Below are 14,151 nucleotides of genomic sequence, written 5' to 3'. Positions count from 1 at the left end.
GCCGGGTATTTTACAATAGCCTTGTCACAATGAAGATGCAAGTTGGGCAGATACATTTGTGTATAAATAAACTGCAGGGCACCATGCAAAATTTAAGTTAAAATACTGGAAATAAAATAGCACATATATTTTACTGTAGTTCTTTCAGTCTTATATATTGTCAAACTTTTTTTACATAGTTGAAACGCAATTCATTGACGGACAGGATATTCGGCAAGTTAGCATCACTTAGTGAGGTATCTCTAAATGCCTGGGTAATTTCCAATTGTGATTTTGAAAATGCTTTTGCTATAAATATTGCCTCCAAGATGACAGACAATGCATCCATTTTCCAAAGATTGAACATTTTTGGTATATTTAGGACCCCACATGCATCACATGTATTAAAGCGACGAAAAAGTGCCATATTTTATCAGTGACATTTTAAATAACTAAGTTGTTCATGCCTTTGAAGACGCATTGAGCCCTCTTGCGACCACAATCAAATCCTTTTGTCTGCCAGAATTATTTCATGTTTCATTTCCTCTTCATTACAGTCATATCTGCTACACTATGATTGAACCTCTGCAACTTTGAACAATTTTGTTTCCTCAGTACTGATTGCACTTTCTCATTTTTCTATTTTTTTACTTTCAACTTTTTTGAACACATTCCGAATTTACCTATCTGTTACGCTGTAAAACTTTACCCAAGCATTATTTCAACGTGCCTTTAACTGGTTTACCTATTTTAAAAGTCATTTAAAAAAACTCAAGATAAATGTTTACTGCATCCAAAAGCTAACATGCAACTGTGGATAAAAATAACAGCCATCGTCACAGTTGTGTCAGAGGGAACAAGGAGGCTGGCAAATGGCAACGGCGAGGTCAGGCTAATAAGCCACTCATCCATTGCGTGTCACTCACTCAAAGCACAGGTCTTGACATACAGGACTCCTGTCATGAGTACACACTGACACGAAACTGCACAGCCACACAGAACCGCAGGCCACGTGACCTTAACGTCTTTGTGGATCGTACGCACTGCGGGCATTCTTTGGGCCACTTTGTGAAAGCACTCATTGACTGACATGGTTTTCAGACCACCGACCCCCTTACCAAGTGAATGTAACCGCCATGGTTTTGTTCAACACATTATATCTTTTTAATACTCCTTATATATGGTACCATCTATTATATTTATATATAGATGTGCACGTTTAACAAAGATGACAACAATATCATTATTTATTGCCAATTATGTTTTGTACCACTGTTTAGAAAGCAGTGGACTTCAACATTTATTTTGGATGACTGTGCAGTTAATTTGAAGCAAGCCACCACTACTGACCCTGCTTGACACTGTCATCTTTCCAGGCTCATTATCAAGCTTACGACACTGGCTACTGCTGCCTCGGCATTCTTCCTAGCCGCGTTAGCGTGAAGACACTCCGCTCAAGTCAAAAGCCGTTTTGTTAAAATGAGCAACGAGGAAAGATCATCTGGCAAATCTGCTCCGTCATGCGTTTAGTCTTTCTTGACAGTTATTAGTCAGAGGAGAAGGGAATGTATGGCTCTCAGATTGGTTCCATCTGGTTGAGAAGGAAGGGCGAGTGCAGTCCTTAGAAAAGGTTGCACACTGATGAGGATCCATGGGTACCCCTACTCTGCTGAGGGCGGGGTGCTTGTTAATCAAGAAGTGGTATGGCAGCACATTTGCTCCTATCAATGCATTTTTCAGGTTATAAAAATGACTGGTGATTTTTTTCCTCAAAACTGCAATTTTTCATGTTTTGAGAACTTGTAATTTGTGTATTGTAATAGATGATTAAATTGAGTGCAAACATTTATATCCTTACTTGTTGCAGTACATTAGCCTCTGAACCAACGTGAATGTTATAGATAGTTTGTGACACCTGGCAAGTAAATTTTATATACAGTGTTTTCAGTTTACAGCGGTATCATCTTATGAATATGAACTAGGTTGCTGGGCGGTGGAGGAATATTATAACACGTTTTATATTTATGGGCCAGAGGTGTTTTTCATCCATATTTACGGAGATAATGACTTCTACTTTACAGGGTAAGATTGTGATAAATGTAATTCTTTCCGAGTAACTAGTGATTTATAATAGAAGTAACTTATCCAACACTGGAAAAATGTTTTTTACAACGAAGAAGGTTTGGAGCCGTGCATTAGGAAATTTATTAAAGCAGCCCCTCAACACTGCAGATTTTACTTGATTAAACTGGTTGTTTTCTTTGTTTTATTAATCATATATGGCATAATATATATATATATATATATATATATATATATATATATATATATATATATATATATATATATATATACACATATATATATATATATATACATATATATATATATATATATATATATATATATATATATATATATATATATATATATATATATATATATATATATATATATATATATATATATATATATATATATATATATATATATATATATATATATATATATATATATATATATATATATATATATATATATATATATATATATATATATATATAGTTCAGGGGAAACGTATGCCATTGAACAGACTTCAGCGTTGATTGTTCTTCAATGTAATTTCATGCATATCTTGGAGGAAATGAACATATTACATCCACATCTCTCAAATCGTGGAGTACTGGCGTGTAATAGCGTTTCCTGGGCTTGTATTAAACTGTGAGGAGCTGTTTCTACAAAGCAATTTCAAGTTAATTTCCTTTGAATGAGCGAGCGAAACCAAATCTTTCTATATGTATTCACGGTATAAGAGAAGCCAATCCCCATGTACAAGGAACATTATGACACCTAGATTTTATATAAATATATAAGGTAGCAAATTTATGGTAACACCAATATATATCTATAAAAAAAAACCTGTCTCTTCAAAATCACAGGCACCCTAACACATGAACACACTCCTTCCATGTACTGCATATCAGACATATCTGATACATAGCTTCTTCTGAAGTTTAACTCACCACTGCCATCTAGGGATACAAACACAATCCACTACTTCAATACAGCCTCTAAAACCCTCATTTATAATGGTCTGGGGCTCGAGGCTGATTTATGACCAAATGAAACTTATAAACAAGTAATATTGGTATGCAAACCACTCTTTTCTGTAGTGAACTCATTTTCATTAGTTCTAATCCATTACTGTTTTTGGAGTTAATTGCCAACAAAATCTTTGCCAATATTAAAAGTCTAAGGAACTCATATCGAACCGATATCCATTACTAATAGATATGTGCTTGCCTATCTGTAATTAAGATACCAACAACACATTAAGGGCAAAAGGGACACAATTTGTCCAAGGCAAATTACCATGAAATGCTAATTTCCCAGCAGTATCTCATTTATTATTCTATCTTGAGGAAGAATTAAACAGCAGACAGTCCTAGCGTGGATACAAACCACCCAGCAAACCCTCGGTCAATGAACCAAGAGAGCCAGAGTTAAAAGGGCCTACTACATATATGTACAAAAAATGTTTACCATTGGCAACTGTCACAGTGGTGCTGTTCGGAATAGAACAAATCACTGGAAACATGACTCACACCACAGGATAATTGCTCACAATAATTTACTAATGGAGTTGATCACCAGCTTTTGGTGAATCTCAAACAAGTTTCATGAGGTAAAGTGAGACTACAGTTTTAAAGGTTCTAATAAGGTTTCAAAATGAACAGATATGGTGGCCATGTTAAGAAAGCAAACCCACACTCATCAAAGAAATAAGGAAAAGCTTCCTTCCCATCTTTGATTGAGATGTAAGAGGTGTGAATTGCTAGAGTTGACAGCAGTGCAGCCAGGTGGCGTGTCGGTGGACCGTTCAGAAAGCCTTTCAACTCACCCAATTTGCCTGCAGTCCATTAAAAGCTTTCGATTAAATCCACAGAAAGTACAAGTCATTAATGATAATTTAGACTCTGCTGAGTGTAGATCCTTAATAAAAGACTACTGTACTAAAATACAGGAAGAAGTTTAAGCCAGAAGTTGGGGTTAAATGACACCACTAGATTTGAGGGTATTTCATTAATCCTTTACAGACCACTTTTAACTCATTGGTCACCATGGACAGCTCCATACATCTTATACTTTTGGATTTACAGACAGGAACTGGTCGTCCGACCAATGTATTGTACTAAACTGTGGCAAATGCCCATTTTGTAGGTTTAAAGAAATACATAAATAAAAACCTTCACACTTACTCTTATGTGAGAGTAAAGAAAATGCTGGTGATCTTTTACTTTTCCACTTACCTCCATGACCTCGCACACTTTGAGAGCAATGAAACGTAAGTGCAGGCCTTGTTTACGAGTACAGAATGACTGTGCGCTAGTTGACAATCCATGAACTGTTGTGAGTCAAGAGCATTTCTCTCACTAATTTTGAAGGTTATTGATGTGACTGATGTGTTAAATGATTTGCTTCAATGCGAATATCGATGAAAAGTCTAATCAGGTCAGGGTTCATTATGCTAAAATTAAGAATACTTTTCAACAGCTTTTAAAAAGGGTTGAATTGAAACGTGCCACTATTAAAGTTCTACATTTCTTGAGGACAAATGAAATTTAGAAATGCCATTTAGTGTTACTTGTGGTTTGTCAAAAGGACAAAGCAAGTCAATTTTGCCACATTGGCATTTTCTTAACACTCCTTCCACACAGTAAATGTTATATTTCTGAGTAACTCAAGAAATATGAAACCCTGAGAGGTAGTGCTCGAGGAGGATTTGAGTATAGCCAAGTCAAAATACTTAAGATCATTACCTTTATCTTCTATGTCTCCCAGCATTCAGGTACGTGGAATGTGTCATCCTGTTCCAACTGACCCAGTGGAAAACTCCGGTTAAACCCACAAGATTGGCAACCATTCTGCAAAACAACGCAACATCGCTTAGTGCAATCCAGAGACATTTGCAAAGAGGCGAAAGAGAACAAGGGTTAAGAGATAATCAGTATTGTACTAATTACAGTACAATTGTATTCTTTTCCAAGTCAACCATCTGCTTGCACAAAAACAAAGCAGCACGGGGCACAGTAGACGACAAACCGGCTCAATGGGAGACATCCGTGAGTCGAGACAAATACATAAAATAAATGAGCGTGCTGGGTGAAGAGGAGGTGGGTGGGCGCTTGGGTTTAGCCAACATATAATTACAACCATTTTATTTCTAATTAAAAAATGTGTCCTTTATTACACTATGGATCCAAGCATAGATTATGCTCAAATAACAGATGTGCAATATATCATATGGGATTTACCATTCTACACGCCAGTACTGACTGCACCGTTGTGACAAATTGGTCACATTTCCACGTTGTGACCATCCACGGTGACCCAGTCGTGTTTCTATTTGCAGAGCCTCATTGATATGCACTGGGGTTTGCATTGATAATTACTTGCAGAGCTCCAGATCAGTTCTGCTATTCAACAACTAATTCCACGGTGTCTGGCATGTGTGTAGTAGACTTCTAAAAACCTGCATAGATATGGCATTAATAAAAAAGAGAAAGTCGGGAAGACAAGAAGCGTGCACCGTGCATAGGTGAGGATTGAGTAACAAGGGAACAGAAGCTCTTTCATCTGAACATTCTCTATCAGTTTTGTACAATGTCTCCAAAGAATATGTTGATTTATAAAAAGAAGTAACCCATTTCTGACCTCATAGAAACTGTATGTTTTGTGTATAATCTTCAGCAATTCCCATTGATACTACTCTGGTTTTCCCAGATGGGTCCTCACTGTTTGCATGTTCTCCTCGAGCTTGCATGGGTTTTCTCCGGGTACTCTGGATTCCTCCCACATCCCAAAAACATGCATCGTAGTCTGGTTGATCACTCTAAATTGGCCAAATGCATGAGTGTGTATGTGAATGTTTTTTTGTCTCAATGTGCCCTCCAAATGGCTGGAAACCATTCAGGTTGGTTAGCCGGCCGGGATAGGCTCCAGCACCCTTCTAAGACTCTTGTGAGGATAAGTGGTTCTGAAAATGAATGAATGTTCTGCCTGTTCATCCAGATTGCAAACTTGGGGTATCATTACAACAGAATCATAAATGATGACCAAGGAATTTTGATCATTTTAATCCTTAATAGTTTGTCAATACCAACTTTGATTGAAAATCCGAAAAATTGTTCTAACGTTCCCTCACCGTACATACACTAAGGAGATGGCACCATAATTTCCCCGAGTACTATATAGTGTGCAGGGCCAACTTATCCAATGGGCTAGGATGGGCTGTTTCTTTGCCAGTATTTTTCATGTGAAAACATAATTAAAGTTTACAAGGACAGTCGGTATATTTTTTGGCCTTCCGAATATGAGGAGAAACAGAAATGCAGTGAAAGAGTGAGAAAGAGCAGGAGAGAATGTCAAAGTCCAGGTGTTGTCATTTGTTTGGAGGGGAAATGACGAGAGAGGAAATAATCCATTATACAACATGTTTTTATCACAGCCATATGAAAGGTCAGAAATTGCTTCCCTCTGATCTGTGAGGGAAATCTAATTCATTGTGATCTGGAAAATTCTCCCTCCAGGTAACTGACTTAAAGACATTATTTTTTAAAGATGATTCCTTCCATATATATTCTCATTTTCACACTGACATGCATTGGATTTATAGCTGATTATCTTCTTGTCTAAAAGTTCTGCAGGGATTCTATTATTTATGAATTAAATGAATTCATCTAATCAAATCACTTTTTTAATAATTCTGCCATTCAGCATTAGTCAACATGGAATTAATTTGATTTGTAAAAAATAAAGCGGTAAAATGGCTTGGGCGTATATTACCCAGCAATGGTAGCCAATTAGTCAACAATTAAATGTCAAGGTGGCCTTTATGTCCTTCTACAGTGCAGTCTCATTCATTCATGATCCCTTAGCAAAACGCTAACATCCTGCTGGGCACAGCATCTATAATTCAAGTGAATTAAGATCCTTCTCAACTCTAATTGCCCTGCTTTAGATTGATGAGAAATAAATGATTCTACTTTGCTGCATATGACTGCCCTCATTTTCTTAAAATGGACCTTTTACATTGCCTTTTTAAAACATATTTTCCAACATACTTGGCTTCCATTATTCCAATGATATAAATGAATGACTTATTTTCAACATTCTTCTACAACAGCTCCCTTGATTGTTATCTATAAAAGGGCTATCAAACTCTCATTTAAACTGTGCCTGTTAAATACCAAATGGCTGAAGCAATCAGTTTATCACAGAGAGAGACTACAGCAACACACTGGTTACTGTTTGTATACCCACTCATCCGTTATTATCATTTTGGCTGCTACGCCAAGCCTCATCTCTTTTGTTTTGGTAGTTTTAAATATAACAGCGCCTTTATTTTGTCTCGGAAATGCCTTTAATTATTTGTAGCTGTCCTTCAGCTCAACCCAATTTAAATGGATTAGATGTCTATTGCTGCCAATGGCATCTTAGAGAGTGTGTAACAAATCTGCCTCACAGTTAGTGGTTTGAATATTGATTTGAGAGGAAACTTGTATTATTTACCTGGAATTGGAAGAAACCCCATGAGCAAAACTTTAGGCTAAAGTACTCAAAGGTAGTTCTATCAAGTGTTAAAAAATTCGCCTAAGAACAACAGCCTTTCTGAAGGAAGTTAAACTCAACTGTTTTACCTCATGGATGTATTTGCACATCTAAAACTGTAAGATGCCGTCGGATTTTTCGCCATCAGCTCGGTTGTGTCTACAAACGTGCCATCTGTTTATCGGAAGCGTGAAAAGCAGGAAAGATTGAGACACAGAACATGATACCAGTGTTGCATCATCTTTTGCATATTCACTGACTCTAAAAAAACGTCTGCTTGCTCTATGCCACATTCAGCTCGGCAGTTGTTTACCCTCTCCCAAGTTCTCGCTTTCCTTCCGGCTTTATTGTTTATCTACCGTGAACTATGTGCATAGCATTTATAGAACCTGACAGTCTGTGTTTGTGGCCCGTCCTCGCCTAATGGCCCACCGTGATTGATGGATAGTTAAGAAGTCAGTTATAAATCTGACATGAAGGTATATTTTCTGTACAATGATCTCATAAGAAGGGGGCAAAGAAGCAACGTCAAGCTTAAAGTAGTACATAATTGCAATGCCAGTCATGTGTTGATTAAAAAGACTTATTATGAAAGTGTGTGGTACTTTATAAATGTAACATTTGTAATTCACAGTCACTCCTCTATGTCAAATAAGATCAAATTGTTAATAATGTTTTCAGGGAAGGTGAAGTTGATGAAGACAAGCAGCCAAGTAATTTCCATTGTGTGCCTAATGGAACCAATTAACATTCCTATGAATCAGTGACTGCCAATATTTTATCTTTATAGCCATTTAGGGACTTTTAGTTCATCTATTTTCCAGAGGCAAAAAGCAGGCAGAGTCCACGCCTAGAACATACTGACACCTAGTTAGTCTGACTTTTCTATCCATCTTGCGCATGATCGTTAATTGGATGAGATATTGTGTGCTTTTAATTGTGGATTTAGATTCTGCCAAACTTTTTAGAACGAGTGAGAGTGAGAGTCAAATGTGGTTCCTTCTTCAGTTAAGTAGCTTGTAGATTTTGTTCTTTTTAAAAAAAATATATATATATATATATAATTAAGACGACGTTATAGAGGCCATAATACCAGATGGCTAGTATTTATCATTGAAGTATTTGTCAAGACTTGGTTAGACGTGGACAAAAATACAGCACTGATTGCTACCTATTACAGCCACTTACTGTATCAGATTGGCTTGTAACTTTAATTGGATGTCACTTGAAAATCCAAGGCTACTTTAATGACTGAGCGCTCTTTCCATGATCTTAGTTTGTCTACTGAGCGCTTCATTAAAAGTCATATGTCAGGTGGAAGTTAATAGGTGTTCTCGTTGACATGTGATGAAGAGCCTTTCTTGGGCTTCAGTGTGCGTGTGAAAGAAAGAAAGAAAGAAAGAAGAGGTTTAAACATTGCCTGCTCTCAGATGAATCACCTGAGTGCTGCTTCATAATTAATGAGCACATAAAGAGCGCACACAAAAGAAAAGGCAGCGGCAGGATCATACGAATCCACCAAGGTAATTACCATCCCGACTTCAACCTGTAAGATCACAGATTTCTCCAAATAATTGCCTCTCACCCCCACAGGGAACTGGTGATCCCGTGTTTGTCTGTTTATACACGAAAAGGTAAGTTGGAGTAAACTACTATATATAGACAAGAGCTTGATTTCAAAGCATCCACCCTATTTAAGCATGTGAAGAAAAGTGAACTTCCTTGCAATAAAAAACAAAACAAACAAGAAAACTACATTTTGCTCATCAGTCTAACAATGAGAGGCGTCATTAGATGAGAAAATGACATCTACTTTTCCACATAAGATCCTTTTAAATGTGCACAAAAAAGGAAGAGATAAAAAAAAAACAAAGGAGTGTTTGTTTTAGCCTGCTGTGGATTTAACAATAGACTATTTTTGTACTTGGGGGGAAAAGTACTCATCTAATCTAATTCTTGAAGTAATTTTGATTAGGGTAAGAAAACACGTGGCCATCATGGGTTGTTTAAATATTAGCAACAAACATTAAAGGACTGAACCATGCAAAGCAAGAATTAAGGGACCACCACACCCATCATTTGAACTCACACGCATAGGAATGAAACATTTGGATCTAAAAATATGAGCTCTCAAGGCAAATTTGATGTGGACATATTAATCATTGATTAGTCATTGAAAAAGCTGTGACTTATATTTAATAGATGAATTTCAGTCCGCTGGCAGAGAGTGTGATTTTTCTGTGAGCAATGGTATACAAAAAGCAATGCGTGACAGTAAAAGTATTTTTTGCATGATGAATATTAATCATAAAAATCATCTTTCGAATAATACATCTCAAAATACTCATTTTTAGCAGTAAGTAAATCTCAAGAGGGGTAAATGTAGTGATTTTCTGACATGTATATGTCGAGAAGTAGAATATTGTGCAAGTTGGGATATCTGCATGTACTATAAAGAGGATAACTTTGCTTCCAACAGAAACAATAGCCTCCAATACTAAAAGTAGCTCTGAATGCTCATCCTAACTCAACTTCATAGCTAATGAGACGAGGTTTATGCAGATACCTCCAAAGATGAAAAACTCAAGAAACAAGAAACTGCATTATTTAAAAAAATGGACTAGAAGTTACAACCAATAAGGTGAAAATGTCTTCACATATATCCCATTCCACATACATTGAATGGTAATCCTCATACGGTCCCCTGTCACAACTTAGCACACATAAGTGAATGCGAGCAAAGAAGGTCAACAGCCAATAACATTCTTAACCCAAAAGTGACCTCATGGCAGCTTGTTTTACTTCAGGGGCGACACTGTGGTGAAGGCCATTTTTCATGTTTGCAATGTGCTTGGCAATTACTCAGCTTCCATAGAGCATCATATATTATTGACTTTTCAGGAATCTCTTTGGACTTCACGTCTCCCCACTGATCCAAAGTGTCCAAAAATAGCCAGAATGACAACTACTCCCAAACCTCCAAAAAAGCAAGCTGTTACTTCCTGATTTGAAACATGAGGGGCTCACTGAGGGGATGAAAAAAGGCAATATTGTGCCATTTTTTTCCAAAGACTGCATATGAATTATGCTAAAATTTATTGGGGACCATTAGCTTTTTTTGTCCTCAATGTGTTATTTAGAAAAGAAACAAATGTATTGACCGCTATTTCCTTCACACCAATGTTTTTCCTCAGTGGATATCAATTTGATGCAATATTGTTGCAATTGTCACTTATTAGCATTCAGGCAGGTTTCCATCTTAACCTCATTGGCAATGACACTGGGAGCTGATTTCTGTGACAGATGAAATCATGTGACACTGACGATTCAATAGTCTAACTACGGGGTTTCTACACTGACGCAATACAAACACATTAACAAATATGAACTTCTCTAGTGCCAATTATTTGCAGTGTCAACATAGTGATGGTAAAATGTTCTCCTCGTGTACTTTTATGGTGATCAACTGTTATATCAGGAAATAAATGGAACAATTTAAATGATTTACATTGTCATTCATGTTTCCGAAAGAAAGATGGTATATTTTATCATTAGTGACAAAAAGACCCTTTCTCTTTCTATCAAAAGACAGACTTATGTTCCTTCAGCAATATTTCTGCATGATTCAATCTGACAATACATTATTCATTTTTTGTGAGTATTCTTCTACATTTTTGACTACAAAATAGAGGTTTGACATGTCGATGTCAATCACGCTTTGAAATAACCATGCTGCATGCAGAGGCAGAATACACACATTCACATTAAGCACAACGATAAAAAAACAAGAAATTAAATACCTAAATGTCCAAAATAAAATCAATGCATGCATTCTAAAATGGTTACGAGGTTGGCTAAAAATAAAAAATAAATAAAAAACACTATGGCCGTGCGTGACAAAGTGAATTATGCAAGGTCAGACAATTACACAAATTGTGTATTTAAAAAATGAACTGGAACCTAATTATGTCTGTATGAGGGAGAGTACACCAGACACCACAAAGGAAAATACACTTGTCCAGTTTCATCAGAGCATACCCTGCAGGGGAGGCTTGCTGTCAACATGCCTCGCTGTGACGGAACCGCTGGGGGAGAGTAACCCGAAGGCTACAACGCCCAAATGCCATATGTGAATCACCAATGCAGACGCAGTCTTATGCGCTCTTTAAAAAGAAATGAGACAAGTGTGACTTTGTACTGCTTCCAACTTGCGCTGATTTCCATTGTGGTTTCTCAGTGCAACTTTTGGCGTGGGGAAAAAAAAACTATCTGCATATCATACATGCAAAATGACATCGTCTTGCTATCTGGCGCAATATCGGGATTGTAAGAAGTGACGTCCTATTTATGAGGCATGGTCAAACACCGAAATAAATGTGCATTTCTTGTAATCAAAGTGCGGATGATTGTTTAGTAGGTGCATAGTAGCAAAAAGAATCAATTGTATGAAGGAGTCGTGCAGCTACTCTGAAGACCAAGCCATCATGCACTTTTCTCAAGAAGAAAACAATGTAACAGGTAATTTAGAATGTTCAATCAGCCTACAATGTGTGGGAGGAAACCGGAAAAAAACCCACTCAAGGCACTACCCTGACATGACTCTGATATTGCCAGGCGTAACTGGCGGCCCAAACAGCATTACAAAGAAGCAAACAGCGTGAGTAAAGCTACAGAAGGTCTGAGCAATCTCCCTTCACTGAATCCCTGCGGCGCCATCCAATTCAGCGGCACCATAGGGTGTCCGCGACGTGCAGTGATCGGGCAAACATGAAAGGTTGGCAAGGCAAGCATGTGGTAGCTCTTTCAAATCTGCCACGTGAAGGTAAACCGATTGCTCACAACGGTGACAACGGTGATTTACTACTATGTAACCAATGAACTGTCAACCGATAGCGAGCCATCTCACAAAACCAGCACTGAATGTGTTGGTCATTTAAAGTTATGGGATGGGTTTTTACAAAAAGCCGCCTATCCCAGTCAACTACGGACACAAGATCATGTAAGACCAACACTCGCTAATTCCTTCCCTTCCCTCGCAAATTTTTCTGCCTGTAGAATGCTTAAAATAATCATAATCACAATGCAAGCAAAAGGTGCAACTGAGGAGAAATGCTTCCACAGCGAGCTGTTTTTTTAGTTTTGGTTTAACAGTACATTGCAATTGATATTGTTCTCCTGTATTTTGCTCATTCTTCGCCTGTATTTTGAAGCTCCTTTGAGTGGCTCATCTACATCGTAATGACCTCCTCAGGGAGTCAGAAATGCTGTCAGTGCTGGCCCAACAGCTTGGTGAAGGACTTAAGCACTTCATGAGAAATAGTGGAGAAAGCTGAGGCGAGAGTATAGTGCCTACTATTGATAAGGACTCAAAAAAAAAGAAAAAGCGGATGAGAAGCCTTCACGCTAAGATGAAATGACCAAGCCTTTTCTCTGGGCAATGATGGCATGGAGTGAGGGAGGACAGTCCCTTTGATTGTGCCAGTCTTTTACAGTTAGAGCCAGAAATAAATTTCCTACCAAAAGAAACATTAATATTTTGAAGGGAGAGAAAAAAGCCACAGGGGAAAACTACTCTTTTACTTTTTAGAATCTCTGTAGCAACGGGAGAGCAATTTAATTTATAAAATCTTGGCTACATACAAAGAAAAAAAAGAGGGAAATAATTCATAGTTGCAGTAACAGCCATATGTTTGGCAAACTACAAATGTCATCTTGATGAAGTTAGAAATGCTTTGTGAATATTGAAAACAGGCTGAGGCACAGTCTGAGGATTTGTTTAATTCTAAAAATATTAATGCGTCGCAAAGTTTGTGATCTGACAAAATAACTTTTCAAGAAGGAATTTGTAAGAATATTTCTAAGTAAAAAAAATGTAACTTGGACTTGATTTTCAGCTTTGCATCCACGCAAATGCACCAATGTTCCTACTTGGAAAAACAAAACAGATTTGTTACAGTTTCCTGATGCACTTGGTAGAACAAAATCATTTAAATCAATTAGAATCACATTGAGGCTGCCATGAAGTTGACATGTGGCAACACCCTCTGGATGCTGCTCTGCATCGACCAGTCTCTATTATGGTAATAAAATTGTCTATTTTGGGAAAGGGTTGTGACAGAGGCACCATTTGCAACTCTGACATCAGGCTGTTGGATTAACATTAATCGGTTTGGAAAACAGCACTGGGACGAAAAAACATCAATTTCTTAACGTGAAAAACGTGTAAAGGTATGGCCTTGGGGTCCAAAAGTATAGGCAATTTGTTCTACAAAAAATAAAAAATAAAATAAAAAGCCCCCTCAAATGACACTGACATAATAATATTTTACCCATTACAGTTCTTATTATGTATCGCTTGTATGTATTCAACTATGAATAATGTATGGTATGTGAAGACATCAAAATAATAATTGTTTGTGGTTATTTCATATGAAAACATCCCATTATTAGAACACTTATTCTGACTTTGAAAAAAAAGACAGCCTTGCTAACACTGTATTTTCAAGAACAACAACGTTTGTGTAAACAGATTATCAATTCAGATCTTGCCAGGAGTATGCA

At 37.1% G+C, this 14,151-nt stretch overlaps 1 long non-coding RNA gene across 1 annotated transcript in view; it reads right to left on the bottom strand.

Moving 5' to 3' along the window:
- Nucleotides 1-4,805: 4,805 nt before the first annotated feature.
- Nucleotides 4,806-14,151, bottom strand: part of LOC144203953 (uncharacterized) — a 26,774-nt gene continuing 17,428 nt past the window's right edge. Inside the window, exon 4 of the long non-coding RNA XR_013327798.1 lies at nucleotides 4,806-4,904. This is a non-coding gene — a long non-coding RNA (uncharacterized LOC144203953). The remainder of the gene's footprint in view (nucleotides 4,905-14,151) is intronic.

The sequence above is a fragment of the Stigmatopora nigra genome, chromosome 11, assembly GCF_051989575.1.
Source record: "Stigmatopora nigra isolate UIUO_SnigA chromosome 11, RoL_Snig_1.1, whole genome shotgun sequence".
Classification (NCBI taxonomy): domain Eukaryota; kingdom Metazoa; phylum Chordata; class Actinopteri; order Syngnathiformes; family Syngnathidae; genus Stigmatopora; species Stigmatopora nigra.
The sequence above is the reverse complement of the archived record's forward strand: the minus strand, read 5'-3'. Positions and strand labels throughout refer to the sequence as shown.